The sequence below is a fragment of the Durio zibethinus genome, chromosome 22 (genome assembly GCF_047325235.1).
Source record: "Durio zibethinus cultivar Kanyao isolate XHJ-2024 chromosome 22, ASM4732523v1, whole genome shotgun sequence".
Taxonomy (NCBI): domain Eukaryota; kingdom Viridiplantae; phylum Streptophyta; class Magnoliopsida; order Malvales; family Malvaceae; genus Durio; species Durio zibethinus.
Genome location: NC_143183.1, coordinates 9,960,140 through 9,980,061, shown reverse-complemented (window position 1 = coordinate 9,980,061; position 19,922 = coordinate 9,960,140).

Here is a 19,922-nt window from a genome sequence, read left to right as displayed (position 1 = left end):
ATCTCCATTCTTCAAAATTGTCCCCCTATGCGATCAGGTGAAGAATCTTTATTGACATTTTACCTCTCAATTCATTGTGACTTTTCAGACCCTTTCTGACCAATGTGTTCTTGATTTTCACTCAGAACATTATGATTTGGTAATGGGTTGCCACTAACATTAGGTGTTGTTGCTCTTTCTTGATCAAAACTTACCATTCCATCATTGATTAACCTTGCACCTTATGCTTTAAAGTAGTGCAATTTTTAGTAGAATGGCCAATAATTCCATGTGGTAGTCGTAGTGGGCTGTAGGATCATACCACTTAGGATAGGGTGGCTTGAGCGGCTCCACATGGCTAGAGGCAATCAAGTGGCTGTTATAGAGTTCTCGATATAACTCCGTATAAATCATGAGGATTGGATCAAATATAGATTTTTCTCAAGTAATCCGTTGCTCTTATGAACCACTTACTGGGTTAGTAGGGCGAATTTAGGGTCTTGTAGGAGTTTGAATGTTAAGGCTATATGTAAGATCTTAAGGGCTAAAAATTGATCGATATATGGATGAATAAGGTGGTTGTGGAGCTAGCTGGTATGGGTAGGATGAGACATTATTCACTGCAGGATAGTATGGAGAGTAACCTTACGGTGGATAGGGTTGATAACCCCTAAATTGTTGCCTATCAAAGCTCACAGCTTGAGCTTCAATTTTTTTTTCTGATGCCTTCTTGGTTTCTCCTTCTTTCAACTTGCCATTCTTGATGGCACTCTCAATAATTTCCTATCATTTTTTCATAATAGGGAGATTTCAAAGTGCTGACAAACATCACTGTAATTTTTTTCTCAGTCAAAGAAGACTGTACTTGAGAAGCAATATCCCTCCACCTCTGAATATACTCCTTAAAAGTCTCATTGGCCTTTTTCTTTAGGTTTTGTAAAGACAAACGATCAGGGGTCAAATCCATGATATGTCAATATTGATTGATAAAATCATGGGCCATGTCATTCCAGGAACGATGCGAGTTCTATCTAACTGGATATACCACCTAATAGTAGAACTAGTAAGACTGTCTTGGAAAACATGCATTAGTAGCTTTTCATCATAAGCATGGGCTGCCATCTTTCGACAATACATGATAATATGAGTTTTTGGGCACTTTGTGCCATCATATTTTTCAAATTATGGTATTTTGAACTTAAGAGGAATGACCTCATCAGGGACTAAGCAAAGCCCAGTAGCATCAACTGAACCATAGAAACCAATTCCTTCCACAGCCCGTAGCCTTTGTTCTACCATACTAATTTTAAAGTTTTCCTGAGTTTTCACTTTTATCTTTTCCTTGTCTTTTCCTTTCAATTCATCCAGATCAAGGATTTGAATTGTTTAACTACCTTTTTAGTAAAGACAAGATTCACATAGCTATGGTAATGCCCTAGATTAGAGGTTGATGGCATTTTAGGATATGTAGGATATGCGAAGTGTTATGGTGGAACCTCTTATGTAGACTGGGCTTGAGTGGACCAAAACCAGGTAGATATAGGGGGTCAGTCACTTCTTACGATGTAGGGCCTTGTTGGCTTATGTTCTCTTCTACTTTTTTCCCCTTATTTAATTTGTTGAGAGCATCCAAAATTTTACTTAACTCATTCTCAATCTTTTCCTAAGCTTTTTCCAGTTTTTCAAATCAGTGAGAATTTTTTTGCTCCATTTGTCTGGCCCTAGCTCCTGTATTATATCGGTGGATGGGGTTTCTACCGGATGAAGCTATCCTTGAACTTTTTAGCATCACAATTACAATTAGAAACTATGTATGATATGCAAATGTATGCATGAAATGTACTAACGTTTGCCACATCATCGATATTGATAAAAGAAATCTCCATTTGAAACTTTATTAAATAAAATTTCAAAATTACATCATAATAAAGTCAAAGCAATATTCTAAAATCCTAAACATCATTTTTTATTTCTGATGCCTCCTTATAAACTTCCTAGCTTGTTGGTAATGATTTTGTGCCTCATCTAGGAAATCAAGTAAATGTCACCCATGCACTCCCACTGGTTGCACAATAGCCTTCAAACTTTCCATTTTTTTCTTTCATTTCTGATGCTTTGTTTGCAACAATGCATATCTGATCAAACAAATGCCTTAGATGCCTTTGTTTTTCTATACACATGTCTTTCCATAACTCATTCTGTTGAGCTTGTTTCTTGCATTCATCAAACAAAGCTTCTACTTGTGTTGTGCACTGATCCACTATATTTTGTAGCATTTGGCTATGTCTATTTGCCCTAGTAGTAGCCTTTGTTCTTCCTCCACCCTAGCTTTTAACAATTCATTTTCTTTTAAAAGTCAGGCAAGCTCAGGTGTGACTGACGAATATGTCATATCTAAATCATTAAATAAGGCTCTCCATTGATCTTTTTGCTCTGTAAGGCTCTGGATTTTCAGTTTTTGAAGTCGTGAACACTCTCCCATCTCTATCTTCAATCGCTTATTTTCTTGTTCTAACTCATCTTTTTCAGACTGGAGTTTTCTCGTAGCTATTTCCATTTTAAGCAAAGGATATTGAAGAATGGGTTTTGGGGAATGCCCTAACTATTCACTAGGAATCATAATGTCTTTTTCCCTCTTCGCATGCCATACACTATATTCTAGAGTGACGTCATAAGTAAACCTCCCTTGGTTAACCCTGATAGTTTGCTTCCATGCTTTCTTGATCTTTTCAACCATTCCATATGTCTCTTTATCAGTGAATGAGAACTCCCATTGGTTAAGTCCATAGGTTTCTGGAATGAATTGCTCATACTCGGATTGTCTTCTCACTAAAGTTGGAGCATAAGTAAACAACACCCCATAGGCCTAATAAAAACACCCATGGCTAATTTCCACAACTATATAGCATCGTATCATGACGTATCCAAGGTGCTCTCCAAACTATCCCTTGACTATCAAGGGCTCAAAAATAGAAAACCCATTCCTCTTTTGACTTTGCTTGAGGCCATGTGCTGTAACAGAATTCTTTGATGGGGACACTGGAATGAAGGTATGGCTTGTGAAATTGATTTTCTTTACATTCCATATGACTCTTGATCTATACATAAAGCAATTGTAAACATCTATTAAATCGACCTTTACCGTTTCTAAGACAAAAGTTTAGAGATCGAATGGTTTTTGCCAAAATGGTTGGTGCTGCATTGACTTGATATGCTAACTGATCAACAAAATCCACCACTGCAACATCAACATATCTGATGACTTTCAAAAAAATCACCAATCCATATAAGGCTAACCATAGCTACTAATCCCTAATCATTATCTATGTGCCCCTGGATGAAATCTCGTAAAAAACTCCATGGAATAGCCTTACTTTCACCCTTTATCTTAACACATGAATCAACTTGAGGCAAACTAAGTCCAAGCATTTGCACTAGTTTTTTACGATAGCCTACCTTGTTGGCCCAGTAAATCTTATCTGGGTTTGCTAGATCGAAACGAAGTAGGACCATGTACTCTTTAATTGTGGGCACCATGTTCGCTTCATTGAAAACCAAACATCTATATGAAGGATCCCAAAACTGAATGATAGCCCTAATCAAATTATTATCCATTTGCACCTGTAGCAATGAAGCTATGTCTCCATATCTATTCTCAAATTCTTCTTGTCTTATTCTATTCATGCATCCCCATACACTGCTTAAGTCAGATAGATCATTTTGCTGTAACTCTAGATGAACTCTTTTGGGTAATGATGAAATAAAATCCTTAGGCAAGCAATCTTCTTGCTTTCTTTGACACTCTTCTTACTTAATTTTCAATTGATGAGCAGACTCATAGTAGACTGATGTAGACTTTGGTTGCATTTGGTTTTCCATGGATGTAAGTGTGAGATTTGATTTATCAATAACTAATATGCGACAAATATTTCCTATATAAAAATGATGCAAACAATAGTGTTAAATATGATCATGATATGATAATGCTAGAACATGAGAATAGAGATGATGCATAAAATGAAATGCTAGAACATGAGAATGAAATGACATATAGATGCACAAAATTAAGCAGACAAAATGGTTAGATAACAAATTGTTCCTTCTTGTGTCCTAATTTTGGGTTGTATCTATTGATGGATAGGAAGGGCTTAAGTTGGTTTCTTAGGGGTGAACTATATGCAGGGTTAGAAAATTTTGACCACTAAAAGGTTCTCAAATTGTTCCTTACATCATTGTCCATCACAGACCAGTAAGGCAGTCCAATCCTCACCCATCACAAGCTACCAATGGAAATGATTCAATTTGAGTGGGAGTATTTCGCTAGCCATTAAAGAGATTATCATCTCATGAGAGCGTAGGTACTTTACTTCCTCCTAAGAGGGACTGAGCCTAGGTATAGAGCTCATGTAATGCAAATGCATGTGATAGTATGTGTGAAGGAACACAAAATTATCAATCCCATAAATCAAATAAGAAACCAAAAAAGGAAAAATGTTAGTAAACAAATAACTTAAAGCCATTGGTTCAAAGGATAGGATAAATTCAAAAATTATGGCTTGACTTTCTAATGTCCCCAGTGGAGTTGCCAAACTGTCATAAAGTTTAGATTTAGGGATCTATCACTAGACGTTGATTTGAAGGAGTTGCCACTAATCTTTTATTAGGTGCGATTGGTCACCTAGGGAATCTATCCTTTTAAGGAACTCCTAAGCTTAACTAAGGGTCCCTGAAAGAATAGGTTTAGGTCTATTAACCAGAACAGGGTTCGAGAGTTCGGTTACATATGGGGAAGGTTATAGCACCCCCATATGCCCATCCAAGGGATGGTATCATATTATTTCAAATTTATCCTAAGGTTCGAAGTCTAATGGTTTCAAATATTGGAAACAATTTTTAAGATTCTCCATCAATCTAGTAGAACTCTTAAAAAATACTTTCTCACCTCAAGAGTATTCAAAAATCCCATTTGATTTCTTGAAGAGGCTCTATCATCGGAAAAGGATTTATTTTTTTATTTTTATTGGAAATAAATCTAATTATTCCACCATTTGGGCCAAATTAGAAATATTTTTTCTTTTGAATTTCTAAAATTTCCACCATTTGGGTTTATTTAGAAATTTCCTTTTTCTTTTTTTCCTTGGAAAGAAAATAATATGACAATTATTTTTATTGAAATTTCATCTAAATTATTCCACCATTTGGATCAAATTTAGAGAAAATTTCTCACCTAGAGATTTCTTAAAAATTTACCATTTAAAATTTCTAAGAATCTCATCCTTAGATAATTATCAAATATTTTCAATCCAAATTTTTATGTGGAAAAGAATACAATTACTTGTATTGAAATTTCATCTAAATCATTCCACAATTTGGGTCAAATTTAGAGGAAATTTCTAACCTAGAGATTTCTTAGGAATTTACCATTTGAAATTTCTAAAAATCTCATCTTTGGGTAATTTGTATTAAATTCCAAATTTTTTTTTATATTTTTATGCTTTTTATGTTTTTTAATTTTTTTTTGAAAATATATATTAATTATTGTTATTGAAATTTTATCTATATTATTCCACCATTTGGGACAAATCTAGACAAAATTTCTCACTTAGGAATTTTATAAAAATTTTCATTTGAAATTTTTATAAATTCCATCATTAGATAATTAATATTTATTCCCAAAATTTTTATTCTTATTATTTTATTTATTTTGATAAAATAAAAAAAAACAAGTAAAACAAATAAATAAAATAAAATAAATAAGAAAATACCAAAAATCTGAAAACGACTCGGCTCAGGCATGGGATACGACTCGGCTCAAGACCAAAAATCACGGCTCAGATGTGCAACTCAGGATCTCGGCTCGGTTGGAACCCAGACGGAGAAACGGGTCACTGGTTCGGGTACGTTACGGGTCAGGTCGGATCTTGACAAAACGCGCGGATCCTGTGGGTTTACTAAGGCAAAAATGACATCGTTTTGGGGAGGGTATATAAGGCTGAAGATCGATTTTTTTTCAGAATTCCCTTCTCCTCTTCTCTCTCTTCCCGTCTTTTCTCCTCCTTCTCTTTAAAAAATTCCAGATTTCGATTGAATTCCTATCGAAATTTGGAAAAAATCACCGAAAACTTCAAATTTGGTCGAAAAACTCATCGAAAAATTCAAACTTCACCGAAAAATTTCATCAAATTTTGGAAAATTTTCAAAAATTTTCCAGAAAAAGATCTCCAAAAATTAAAAAAAAAAAATTTAAAAATCCTATACTGCCTCTAAACCATTTTTACTTATGTTTCACCTCTTTGTTTTCTTTGTTTTCTCCCTCCCTTATGTGTGATTTATGGACCTATTTATAGGGATTGATCAGAAGAGTTTTTGATCAATCTCAACTCCTTCTGGGATTTGGATTCAATCTTTGAATCTAATCCTAACTTTGCCAATTCCCAAATCACGGTCAAATTCATTCCACTTTTTTTTATCCTATTCTTAACCGAAAATTAATCAAAATAAAAAAGATAAATATATTAATAGATAACAAAAAAAATAATTAGAAAATTTAAAAGAAATAGATAAATAATAATAAAAAAATAAAAACAGATAAATAATAAAACTATTAATAATAAAAAAATAAAAATAAATATATTAATAAATAGATAAATAATAAAAAAAAAAATAAAAGTTAATTGGGCCTGCTAATTGGATCCTGAATCGGACCCAATAGGCTTAAGCCCAAATCCTATTGGACCAAGCTCAATGGCCTTAGGCCCGGACCAAATAGGGTGTTTATAATAATATAATCATAAATAACAAAATTTTATTTTATAATATTTATAAAATTATAATAATAAATTATATTAAATAATTAGATTTATTTAAATATATTTAAATATATAATATACTAATTCAAATAGTTATGACTATTTAATGTTATAATTAAATATATATTATATTAATTAAGTAATATATTATTACTATTTTTATTAATAATATTTAATACTATAATTATATAAAATATTTGAATAAATTCATATAAAAATAAATTTTATAATTTATTTTTTGTAATTGTAATTTATATATATTAATTAATTAATAAGTTTGATTAATATTAACAATTGCAATAATTTAATATTAAATATTTATTATAAATATATAATCATTAAATAGATTATATAAATTTTACTTATTCAGAATAAGCTCGTATGGATGGAAACAATTGTTTTATGACAAAACAAAAAAGTTATAAGAATTTGAAATAAATAATTATTTAGATAGTCATAACGAATTGAATTTGTTCGATAAATAGATTTATTTTTTAAATTTTTTACTTATTAATAGATTTGTATTATTTTATTCGATGTAAGCTTATATGAACAAATAAAATCATTATATGACAAACCAAAAGGTTATAGCGATTTCAAATCAATAATTATTCAAATGGTCATAATTATTTAAACTTATTCGGTAATAATACTAATTTATAATTAAATAATATTTAATTAGATATAACTTAAAAATTATTTGAATATTATAATTATTATAATATTGTCGTATATTATTTTAACTATTTATTCAAATATTTGATTACTAATATTTCATAAAATACATATAAATAGTTTATATAATTGTTATTATAGTCTATAATAAATAGATAATAATCTATAACTAAATCTTTGATTAAACTAATAATATAAAATCTAGTTATTATTATAATTTATATTTAATTAATAATTAAATTATTGTAAATATCAATTATTAATAATATTTTATTTTTATTTTTATTTGATAATGTATAGATTGTGTTTATTAATTTAAATTTAAAAAAGTATTTTAATTTTAAAATTAATATAAAATGTTGTTGTAACGATTTTGTGTCTACCCGATGAATTTGGAAACAAAATTAAAAAATAAAAAAATAATGGAGTCGCCACTAATCTTTTTTAGCTAGGTGCGATTGGCCACCTATTAAAGTATATCCTTTTAATAAAATCTTAAAATTAATTAAGACATTTATATAATAATATTAACTTATTTATAATTTATAAATAATCTAATTGTAATCCTTTACTAATCAAATAATTTATAATATATTTAGCAATTATAAAATTATACTTATATTAATAAATAATTGTTCATATGGACAAAAATTAACTATTTTTAATTTATTTAAATTAAAAATTAATAATTATTTTGGTATTTAATTATATTATTATTAATAACTATAATTATTATATTAATCAAAATAAGTTATTTAATATTAATATTAAATTTATTATTAATAATTATTAATATTAATTTCAATTTTATTAACAAAAACAATTATCTTAAATAATAATAATATTATTATATATAATAAATAATAACTATATAATTTGAAACTATCCATTTATAATTATTAATATGAATAATAAGGGGTTAAATTAAACATTGTTATAGTTACATTAATTTAATTAATATTTATTAATTAAAGATAATGAATAGAATTAATTTAATTAAAATTACTTAAATTAAATGTATTTAATACTAAATATTAATAATTAATATAATTAATATTAATTTAATTGTATTTTAATTAAATTAAAGTTAAACTAATCATGTTAATATTGTTATAAATTAATATATATTTATAATAATTAACTATATTTATTAAATCTTATAATATATTAAATTATATATTCATTAATTATAATATATTTATATTATTAATTTTTTATTAAATACTAATTATTAATAAATAGTATATATTTAGTATATAATATAATTATTATTTATAAGTATAATATTTACTTTAATTTATAATAGTTATAACAATTAATGAATTTGTTATATATATAATAATTAAATAAATTATTTAACTATAATTATCTATTTAGTATTATAAAAGCTTATAATATTTATAACAATATTATATATATAATTTATAACTATATTAATAATCATATTAGTAATAATTTATAATTTATTATTCATAAATTAGTTGAGTATTAATTAATTTCAATAATTTTAATATTATTAAAAATAATAATAATAATAATACTATTTTAATTAAAAAATATTTTTAATTATTATTTGTTTAAAAAATTAAATCTAATTATCTTTAATTATAATTAAAAATTAAGAATAATTAAATCATTATTAAACAATTCAGTAAATAAGATTATTTAAATAGATTATAATTATATGTTTCCATTATTACATAAGTAAAATATATTACTACTAATCATATATTATTTAATATTTATAACTAAATATATATTAATTACACATTATCTTTAATTATATATTAATAATTTAACAAAAATTAATGTTTATTAAATAATTTATAATAATTAATATTATTATTTTTGTAGTAATGGGTAATGATAAATTACCATTTAAAAAAATAATTTAATATATTATCCCTAATTTTTTCCCAAAATTATAAATTTAATATTATAATTTATTATTACCCATTACTACAAATATAATAATATTAATTATTATAAATTATTTAATAAATAATTATACAATTAAATATATATAATAATATAAATATAACTATTAATCAATTATACATATTATTAAATGTAATAATAAAATTATAGTAATTATACAAACCAGAACAAGGTTCGAGAGTTTAATTACATGTGGGGAAGGTTATAGCACCCCCACATGCCCATTCAGAGGATGGTACTATTTTATTTTAAACTTATCCTAGGGTTTTGAGTTTAATGGCTTTAAAATTTTATGTTAAATATTAGAAATAATTTTTAAGATTCTCTATCAATCTGACAGAATTCGTAAAAATATTTCCTCACCTCAGGAGTATTCAAGGATCCCATTTATTTCCTTGAAGAGGCTCTGTCATTGAAAAAAATGTTTAATTATTATTATTTTATTGAAAATATATTTATTTATTTCACCATTTGGGCCTATTTAGAAATCTTTTTTCTTTTATTTTATTTCTTTATTGGATTTCTAAATTTTCCACCATTTAGGTTAATTTAGAAATATTTTTTTTTTTGAAATTTCTAAATTTTCCACCATTTGGCCTATTCAGAAAATTCTTCTTTTTATTATTTATTTATTTATTTTATTTTTTCTTTTTTTCTTTTTTGTTTGAAAATAAAAATTAATTATTGTTATTGAAACTTTATCTAAATTATTCCACCTTTGGGACAAATTTAGATAAAATTTCTCAAAATTTAATTTTTTAATTTTTTTAAAAATTTAATCATGCAATAATAAGAAAAAAAGCATATAAATAAAAAATAATCAAAAAATACAAAAAAAAAAATGGCTTGGGAGATATGGCTTGGCTAGAAAGATTGGCTGATAGGCAGGTAAAAAGTGGATTACGCTCGGGTCGGGTTGGTTTGAATAGAAACACGTGGATCCTGGGAGTCTCCTAATGCCAAAACAATGTGGTTTTGTAGTAGTATAAAAGGCTAATTTCAATTTTTTTTCACCAAATTACCCTTCTCTCTCTCTTTTTTCCCTCTTTCTTTCTCTCTTTCTCTATCTAGAAAATCAAAGATCTCTAATTGAATCTTCACCCGATCTAAAAAAAGTTATTAGAATCTAGGTAGGTTCATCAAACGTTCACCCAAAAATTCAAGCTGGCTGAAATCTTTAACCGAATTTTGGAATGCTTGCCGAAAAATTCAACTAGCACCAGAAAATTTCATCGGAATCTGGAATTTCCAAAAAATCCCTTTTTTTTAAACCCAAAACACTCTTTAATTTTTTTTTACTTTTTGTTTTTTTTTTAAATTTTGTTCCTTTGTTCTCTATTTTTTCTCTCTCTACCTTTGATCTATCTTTATGTATATGTATTTATAGGGTCTTGAGCCTAAGAACCCTAAACAAGAAAAGAATTTTGATTTATTCCAATCTTCAATTCTGAGTTTACCCCAACTTTAATAACCTCACAGAAACAATCCAAAACAACCACCTAGAATTTTCTTAATTTTTCATTTTTTTTATTATTAAAAATAAACACCCTGAACAAATCAAGGTGTCTATAGCTATCCCTCTTTGTATATTTTTTATGAAATAGGAATTGTGCAAAGGCATAGACAACCCAATCAACTTGACACACTTTTTTTAAAAAAAAAAGTAAACAAAACTCCTCTAAATAAGGGCTCAACAACTTTGAGAAAAATAAATGGCTCCTCTAAACGAGGCACATCAACTTTGAAAAATAAAGGCTCATTGACAATCATGTCCAGAGGAGTCATAGATCAGGTCTGATAAATTTTGTAATGAAAACTCAAATATTCACAATTTAGTTTGAAATTTCAAAGGTTTAGATTCGCAAGAACCTTTCAACTTCGCAAGAATTCATTGAAATTTGATTCTCAAAATTTCAGTTTCACAAGAATTCAAATCTGCAAGATCTTAAGATTCACACTTGCAAATTGCAAAACTCTCATCCACATTTAAAGATTCCAATTTGAATTTTGGAGATTCACATCCAAAAGTTCAAAGCTTCTCATTCGAGTTAAATTTGGGGTTTGCATTCAAAAAGTTTATTAATAAATAATTAATAATTATTGAATAATTATTATACAAATAATAATAATTGAATTAATTTGCAACAAAATACACTATTTATTATTAATAAGTAGAATTTATTTCAAATAATTTAAACATATAATAATTTAAATATTTATAAAATATTATAGGAACAAATTCATACATTCAAAAATAATTGTTTTATGACAAAACAAAAAGTACTAACAATTGTTTTATGACAAAATGAAAGGTAATAACGATTTGAACTAGATAATTATTCAAATGGCTATAATTATTTAAACTAAGTCAGTAAACTGATTTATTTTTTAAATCTCTTAATTTTTAAAATATTAAGAAAAGTAGTATTATTTTATTTTGGATAAACTTTTGTGAACTAAAACAATTGTTTTATGAGAAAACAAAAATTCACAACAATTTTAAATCGATAATTGTTCAAATAGTCAATAATAATTTATTGTTATTAATAAATTCATGATGATTGTACTATTTTATAAATAGTAAGTTACAAATTAATTGTTATGATTTCCTTTTATTTATTAATATTATAATATAATTTGGTATTTAATTATATTAATTAAAATTTAAACTAGTTTATTTATAATTTAATATTAATTTATTAATTTTTATTTATTAAAATTATAATAAATAAGCAATTGGATAGGGGTATAAATCTTTCACCAACCATCTCAATAGAGACAATTAAATTGCTAAATTTTTTATGAAGGAAAGGTGAGAGGCAATTTATAGGATGTGTTTAGTTGTTTTTTGTTTAGATCAGAAGTCACTTTTGTGGAAAAGAGAAAATATCATTTCAGCCATTCTTTGTCCATTTTGTTCCCATCAAGGAGTTTGTCGCAAAGGAATGGCGTAGGGATTGGACAAAAGGTCAATGGATGGCATTCTTTCTAAAGCTTACTAGTAAGGATGTAACATGGAGAGCACTTTGGATGATTCCCACAGCCATTTTGTGTAGTTGTGGAGATGCTCGTGGGTACAATTGCAGGTAATTATTAGTAATTATAATAATAATTATCTAAATTAATTATTCTATTATAATATTTAAAGTATTACTTATTATCTCTTAATTATTTATTATAATACTACTGTTCAAATAGTAATTACTTGTTGTTATTAATTAAGTTACTACATAATAATCATAATAATTAAAATTTATCCTAATAATATTTTTTAATTATTATTTAAATTACTAATATTATAAAAATATTAATTATTTTTAGTTTAATAATCATAACTATTTATTAAATGGTAAAAGTTTATATTCTATTATTAATAATTATTAACAATTGTTTTAGTTCATAAAAGTTTATCCAAAATAAAATAATCTAATTAAAATTTAACATATATTAATATATATTAAACTAATATATATTATGATAATTTGCAAAATATTAATAAAGTAATATGTTAATAGATTAATAAATTTGTATTATTTTATTTTGAACAACCTCGTATGATAAAAAGCAATTGTTATTTGACTAAAGAAAAGATAATAATGATTTGAAACAGATAATTATTGAGATGACCATAATTATTTGAACTGATTCGGTAAAAAAATTTACTTTTTAAATCACTTATAAATTTTTGAAATATTAATAAATTAGTATTATTTCATTCTAAATAAGGTTATATGACAAAACAAAAGGTTATAATGATTTTAAATAGACAATTATTCAAATAGTCGTAACTATTTGAATTTGTTTAGTAAACAAATTTATTTTTTTTAAACTCTTGCTTATTAACTTTTCAAATATTTAGAAATTAGTATTATTTTATTTTGGATAAGCTTTTATGAACTGAAATAATTGTGAATGTTAAACAGATTTATTTTTTCATATATTTTCGTTATTAATTTTTAGAATGTTAATAAATTTGGATTATTTTATTCTAAATAAACTTGTAAGATATGAAACAAGTATTTGATGACTAAACAAAAGGTAAGAACGATCTAAAATAGATAATTATTCTAATCATTTTAACTATTTGAATTAGTTCCGCAAGCAAATTTATTTTTTAAATCTCTTACTTATTAATTTTTGAAATATTATTAAATTAGTATTATTTTTAACCAAATAAGCTTCTATGATTTAAAGATAATTGTTTTATGACAAAACAAAGATCTTAATGATTTAAGATTGATAATTGTTCAAATAGTCATAACTATTTGAACTGGTTTGGTAAACATATTTATTTTTTAAATCTCTTATTAATTTTTGAAATATTAATAAATTAGTATTATTTTATTTCAAATAAGCTTGTATGATCAAAAACAATTATTTTATGACAATACAAAAGGTCATAATGATTTGAAATATTGATTCAGCAAATAGATTTATTTTTTAAAATTTCTTACTTATTAATTTCAAAAATATTAACAAACTAGTATTATTTTATTGCGTCTAGCTTGTATTAACTGAAATATTGTTTTATGACAAATCAAAATAATTAAATTATTCAAATAGTTATTTATTTAATTAATTAGTAAATAAACATATTTAATTTTTAAATCAATTACTTAAATTGTAAAAATTAAACAATAAATTTAGTAATAAAATATTTAATAGATAATTATTAAATATTGTAATTAATAGATATAATATTGATATAGCTATTATCTATTTTTAATCAGGAAGCCAACAAAATAATATATTATATAAATATACAATCTATTAAATAGATTTAATAATTAATAAATTATTAATTATCATGTGAATCAATAATTGGTTATAACGATTTAAAATAGACAATTGTTCAAATAGTAATAACTATTGTACTTGTTCGATAAATAGATTTATTTTTTTAAATCTCATTTTTATTAATTTTTTGAATGTTACTAAATTAGTATTAATTTATTCTAAATAACCTTCTATGAACTAAAACAATTGTTTTATAACCAAATAAAATATCATAATGATTTGAAATAGATAATTATTCTAATAGTCCTAACCATTTGAACTAATTCAGTAAACAAATTTATTTTTTAAATCTCTTAGTTATTACTTTTTGAAATATTATTAAATTAGTATTATTTTAATCCAAATAAGCTTGTACGAACAAAATAATTGTTTTACGACAAAAGAAAAAGTCATAATGATTTAAAATAGATAATCATTCATATAGTCTTAACTATTTCAATTGGTTTAGCAATTAGATTTATTTTTTAATTTTCTTGGTTATTAAGTTTCAGAATATTATTAAATTAGTTATATTTTATTCCAAATAAAATAATATAAACAGAACCAATTGTTTGATGATAAAATAAAAGGTTATAACGATTCGAAATAGAGAATTTTTAAAATAGTCAAAACTATATGAAATGGTTTGGTAAGTAGATTTACTTTTTAAATCTCTTACTGATTAAATTTTTAAATATTAATAAATTAGTATTATTAATGATATTAATAACAATTTATTTTAATAATTAATTTTAACCATAATTATTTCAAATCAAATTAACTTATTTAATATTTATATCAATTAATTCAATAAATATATATTTGTTAATATTAATAAATTAATATAATCATTAATAAATTAAATATTTCATAATTAATAATTTATATATTTAAATTAATTTATATTAGTTAAATTAATATAAAATTAAATAATATAGTTAATAAATATGGTTATTTGATATTATAACTGTATAGATTATACTAAATTATATAATCCAAACAATTATTAAATTAATTAAATAATAATTTATTTATTTATAAATAATTATTAAAATTACTAGTTATATTTAATACTATAATATATATTAATTTTAAATATTAAATCTAATTTATTTATATAATTAAATCAAATAGATTAATAAAAGTTAATCTATACTGTTAATAACTAGTAAAAATATTATAACTGAATAATATTAATTTAGTATAATCTATTATGAATTATATTAACTTATTAATTAATCTATATAATTAATAATTAACAATATTAAAATTTATTTAAAACAATTTATTTTAATACTTTAATAATTATTTTAATATGAAACCAATCATATTAATTATCTTTAATTATCTTTAATATAATTTGCAAAATATTAATAATATTTATTTATTTAGATAAATAAATATGTTTAATTTAATTACTATTTGAATTAAAATATTTAATTATATATTTTAATTGTAATTATATAACTATATTTTTTATTTAATATTATATACAATATTTAATTTAACAATTAAATTAATTCAGTTATTAATATTTATAAATTAATATAATATTTAATTATAATATTTAAATATTAAATAAACTATTATTAATATAAATTTAATAATAGTTTATTTAATTATATATAATTAAATAATTATTACTTAGTCATAAGTAAAAATCTAAGTGATTTAATAACTGACCTTTTGTTTTGTCATAAAGCAATTGTTTTTTATCATACAAGCTTATTCGAAATAAAATAATACTAATTTATTAATATTTCAAAAATTAATAAGAGATTTAAAAAAATAAATTTGTTTACCAAACCAGTTCAAATAGTTAGGACTATTTGAACAATTATCAATCTCAAATTGTTGAGATCTTTTTTGTCATAATACAATTGTTTTCGATCATAGAAGCTTATTCGGTTAAAAATATTACTAATTTAATAATATTTCAAAAATTAATAAGTAAGAAATTTAAAAAATAAATTTGCTTACGAAACCAGTTCAAATAGTTACAATGGTTAGAATAATTATCTATTTTAGATCGTTCTTACCTTTTATTTAGTCATCGAATACTTGTTTCATATCTTACAATTTTATTTAGAATAAAATAATCCAAATTTATAAACATTCAAAAAATTAATAACCAAAATATATGAAAAAATAAATATGTTTATCGGACAAGTTCTAATAGTTATTACTATTTGAAAAATTATTTATTTAAAATAGTTATGACCTTTTGTTTTGACATAAAATAATTGTTTCAGCTCATAAAAGCTTATTTAAAATAAAATAATACTAATTTCTTAAAATTTTGAAAGTTAATAAGCAAGAGTTTTAAAAAATAAATTTGTTTACCGAACAAATTAAAATAGTTACAACTATTTAAAATAACTTACTCCAATCTTGAAATAACATTTAAACTCATTATAATTTATTATATGATTATAATAAATTATAATTTCATATAATAATGAAATTATATAAATATTAATAAAATATTAAAATTTTTTATTTTATTAAATTTATTTATTATTGTAATGTTAAATTCTTTCACTTTCTTAAAATTGTTGGAGTTGGGGACAAAGCTAGAGTAGAAGTTGAGGGATGGCTCTTATTTCTCAAACTGGGATACAGTCATGAGGTTAAACTTACTGTTTATTAATAAGTGGATCTAAGAATTCAATATTAAATTATATTCATATAAATTATTAAATCTAATAATTTATCTGTACAAACTAGATTAATTAAAACAATTAATGCATACTATTAATTAATAATAATAATAATTAATTACTAAATTAATTATATAATAAGAATTTATATTTAATAAATTATTATAATTAATAAATATAATAATATCATAAATAGTTATAATATAGGATTGATTTCAACTATTTTATCAAATAGTATAATTATTAATTTAAACACTATATAATATTATGTTTGTTAGACTAATCATATAATATATAATTAGATTAGTCTAATCAAATAAATATTATAATATTAATATTATTAATAAATTGATAATAATAATTATTATTAAATTTGTTTAATAATACTGATTCATTTAATAATTTAATGAATTATTATTTCCATCTATTATAATTATTGGATTAGAATAATATAGTATTAAATTAGTAAATTAAACTAGCAACTTTAAATTATTCATTATATATTATTAATATATAAATAATTATCAAATAATATTAATTGATAATTAATTAATTAGTAATAATTAGTATAAATTAAAAATAGATATTAGTTTAATTATTCTAAATTAATAAATAATTAATAGTATTAGTTTAAAATAATAATAAGTTATTATTATTTTTTTTAGTAAAATATTACAAGTTAATAATAAATTTATAATAATATTAGTTAAGACTATCAGAATAATTTAATAATTTTAATTATAATTTTAAATGTAATATTTAATATTTTATTAAGAATATAATTAATATTCTAAAAATATACAATTGTATAATTGTTATAACTAAAAATATAATGTATTTAATTAAAATTATAATTAGTATAATTATTTAACTAATAACTATAGTTTGTATTACAATAACAAATAGTTATATACTATTTATTAGTTAAATAATATTAACAATAATTTTTATGACTATTCATTGATATTATTTAATGATTAATTTTAAATAAATATGCTTATAAAATAATTGATTAAATCATAATATAAATTATTTAATAATTTGTATTTAGGATTTGTTATAAATTATTTATTTATAATTAAGTATAATATTAATTTATAATAATACAAATTGTGTAATGAATTATAAATAGTATTATAATTGTATATTTTAATAAATTTATTACAATTAAATTAGTTAATAATTTTATAATAATCAAATAGTATAATAATTAAATGTATATGTGAATAGTCTATTGAATCAATAATTTTATTAATCAATAATTAAAATATTTAAATTATAATAATTATAAAATTTTAATGTTATATTATTATATTTATGTAGTTAATTTTAACTTGTTGGATTATGGGGTCCAGCGGTCTCCCTTAAGGACTCGGTATGTCGATTCATCTGGGTGGGGTATCCTATGGTGGATCGGATTTCGATGTATGGCAACATAACCTGCTGAGGCCCAATGGGTGAGGTATCCCATGAAGGCTTTGCGAAACCCCTTATGTCCACCTGTCGCTTAGTACGGGGTTCTGCGCTACCAAAAGAGAATAAGGAAATAAAGTTGCGCCTTCACTATCAGTTATAGCTTTTGGTGTAGTGGTAAGCGCTTGATCCTGAAAAAAAATTGTTGGCCTTGAAATTATCCTTATTTTGAAATTACAAAACATTAAAGCTAAATAAACTTGATCAAGATTTTGAAAAAGATTTATTTAGTACATGTTCTTAAGTTTTATATTTTGGTACTAAATAAATAATATGATTGTCAAAGCTTAAACAAAGCTTTCTTTATTTTCATATTTCTCAAACAAAATTTACTTTTAAAGATTATTTATTTGAGCTTAAATGAAAGTCCAATTGTTGTTTTTAAAGTGAACTTATTCATTTTGGACCTAATACAATTTTGACAATATTGGTTTTGAGAAATAGATTAACTTAAAAATGCTATTTTACAAGAACACAGTTTTCCAACATTGAATTTGTTTTGTTTTTCTATATTAATTCACAAAGTTTTAATATTTAAATTTTATATGGTTGGAAAGCTCTTTGAGTCTACTTTCTAATGGATCAAACAAATCAAAATCCAAATTTTCTAAGAAAAGATTTTGAATTTTTACTAGACACTCTACAGTTGTCAGAAAAACTGCACAAGGGATAATTTTGAAAATTCACTATAATTCGTACACAGTGAATTAGGTGATTACCTTTATAGGGATAGAAAGCCCTTTAAGTCTAGTTTTTAAATCTTAAACAGTTTGTAATTTGAATTTGTATAACTCAAGTTATGATCAAATTAGTGAATAGAGTACAAAATAGGAAACTACCACCCAGCATGGATAGGATCGATCCCCTCTAGAAAGGATCGATTGGTTTTCAACCAGAATGCCCCAGGACTGAATTTCTAGAAAAGGGATCGATCCCCCCACATAGGGGATCGATCCCCCCACATAGGGGATCGATCGGTTACACAATTTTCAAGTGAAAAATGGTTCAAAACATGAACCAATTGATCCCCTCATGGAAGGGATCGATCGGTTCTTGCCCAGAATGCTCTAACGGCTACTTTTTCATGCTTTCAACGGGCATTTCTTCACTCCAAGCTTCCCCAACGGTTAGTTCATCAATTTCTCTATAAAGAGGGCACTCCAACACACCAAGAAGACAAAGGAATCAAGAGAGCAAGAGTCAAGAAGCAATATTTTCATTCTCTCAAATAATCAAGAGTTTTTAGAGCTTCAAAGTCTACATCTTTGTATTTATTGTATCCAAACTATTTTTGTTGTTCATTCATCATTCTCTTGTCTATACCTTTGTGTACTTCAACTTAGCAAACACCCAACCTTTGTGAGGTTCTTAGAGTTTGCAAAACACTTCATTTTTCTGTTTTATGAATTTGTAAGCTTAAGGGGGAGGATAACCCTTAAGAGTTTATTATGTTGAGTTTGTAAAGCTTAGAGAAGCTTGGTTGTAATCTTCAACACTTATAGTGGATTGAACTCTTGGCAAGAGAGGCTAAAGGAGAGAACATAGGTACCTAAGGAAGGACCAAACCTCTATAAATCGCGGTGATATTTTCTCTATCTCTTATTTACTTTCA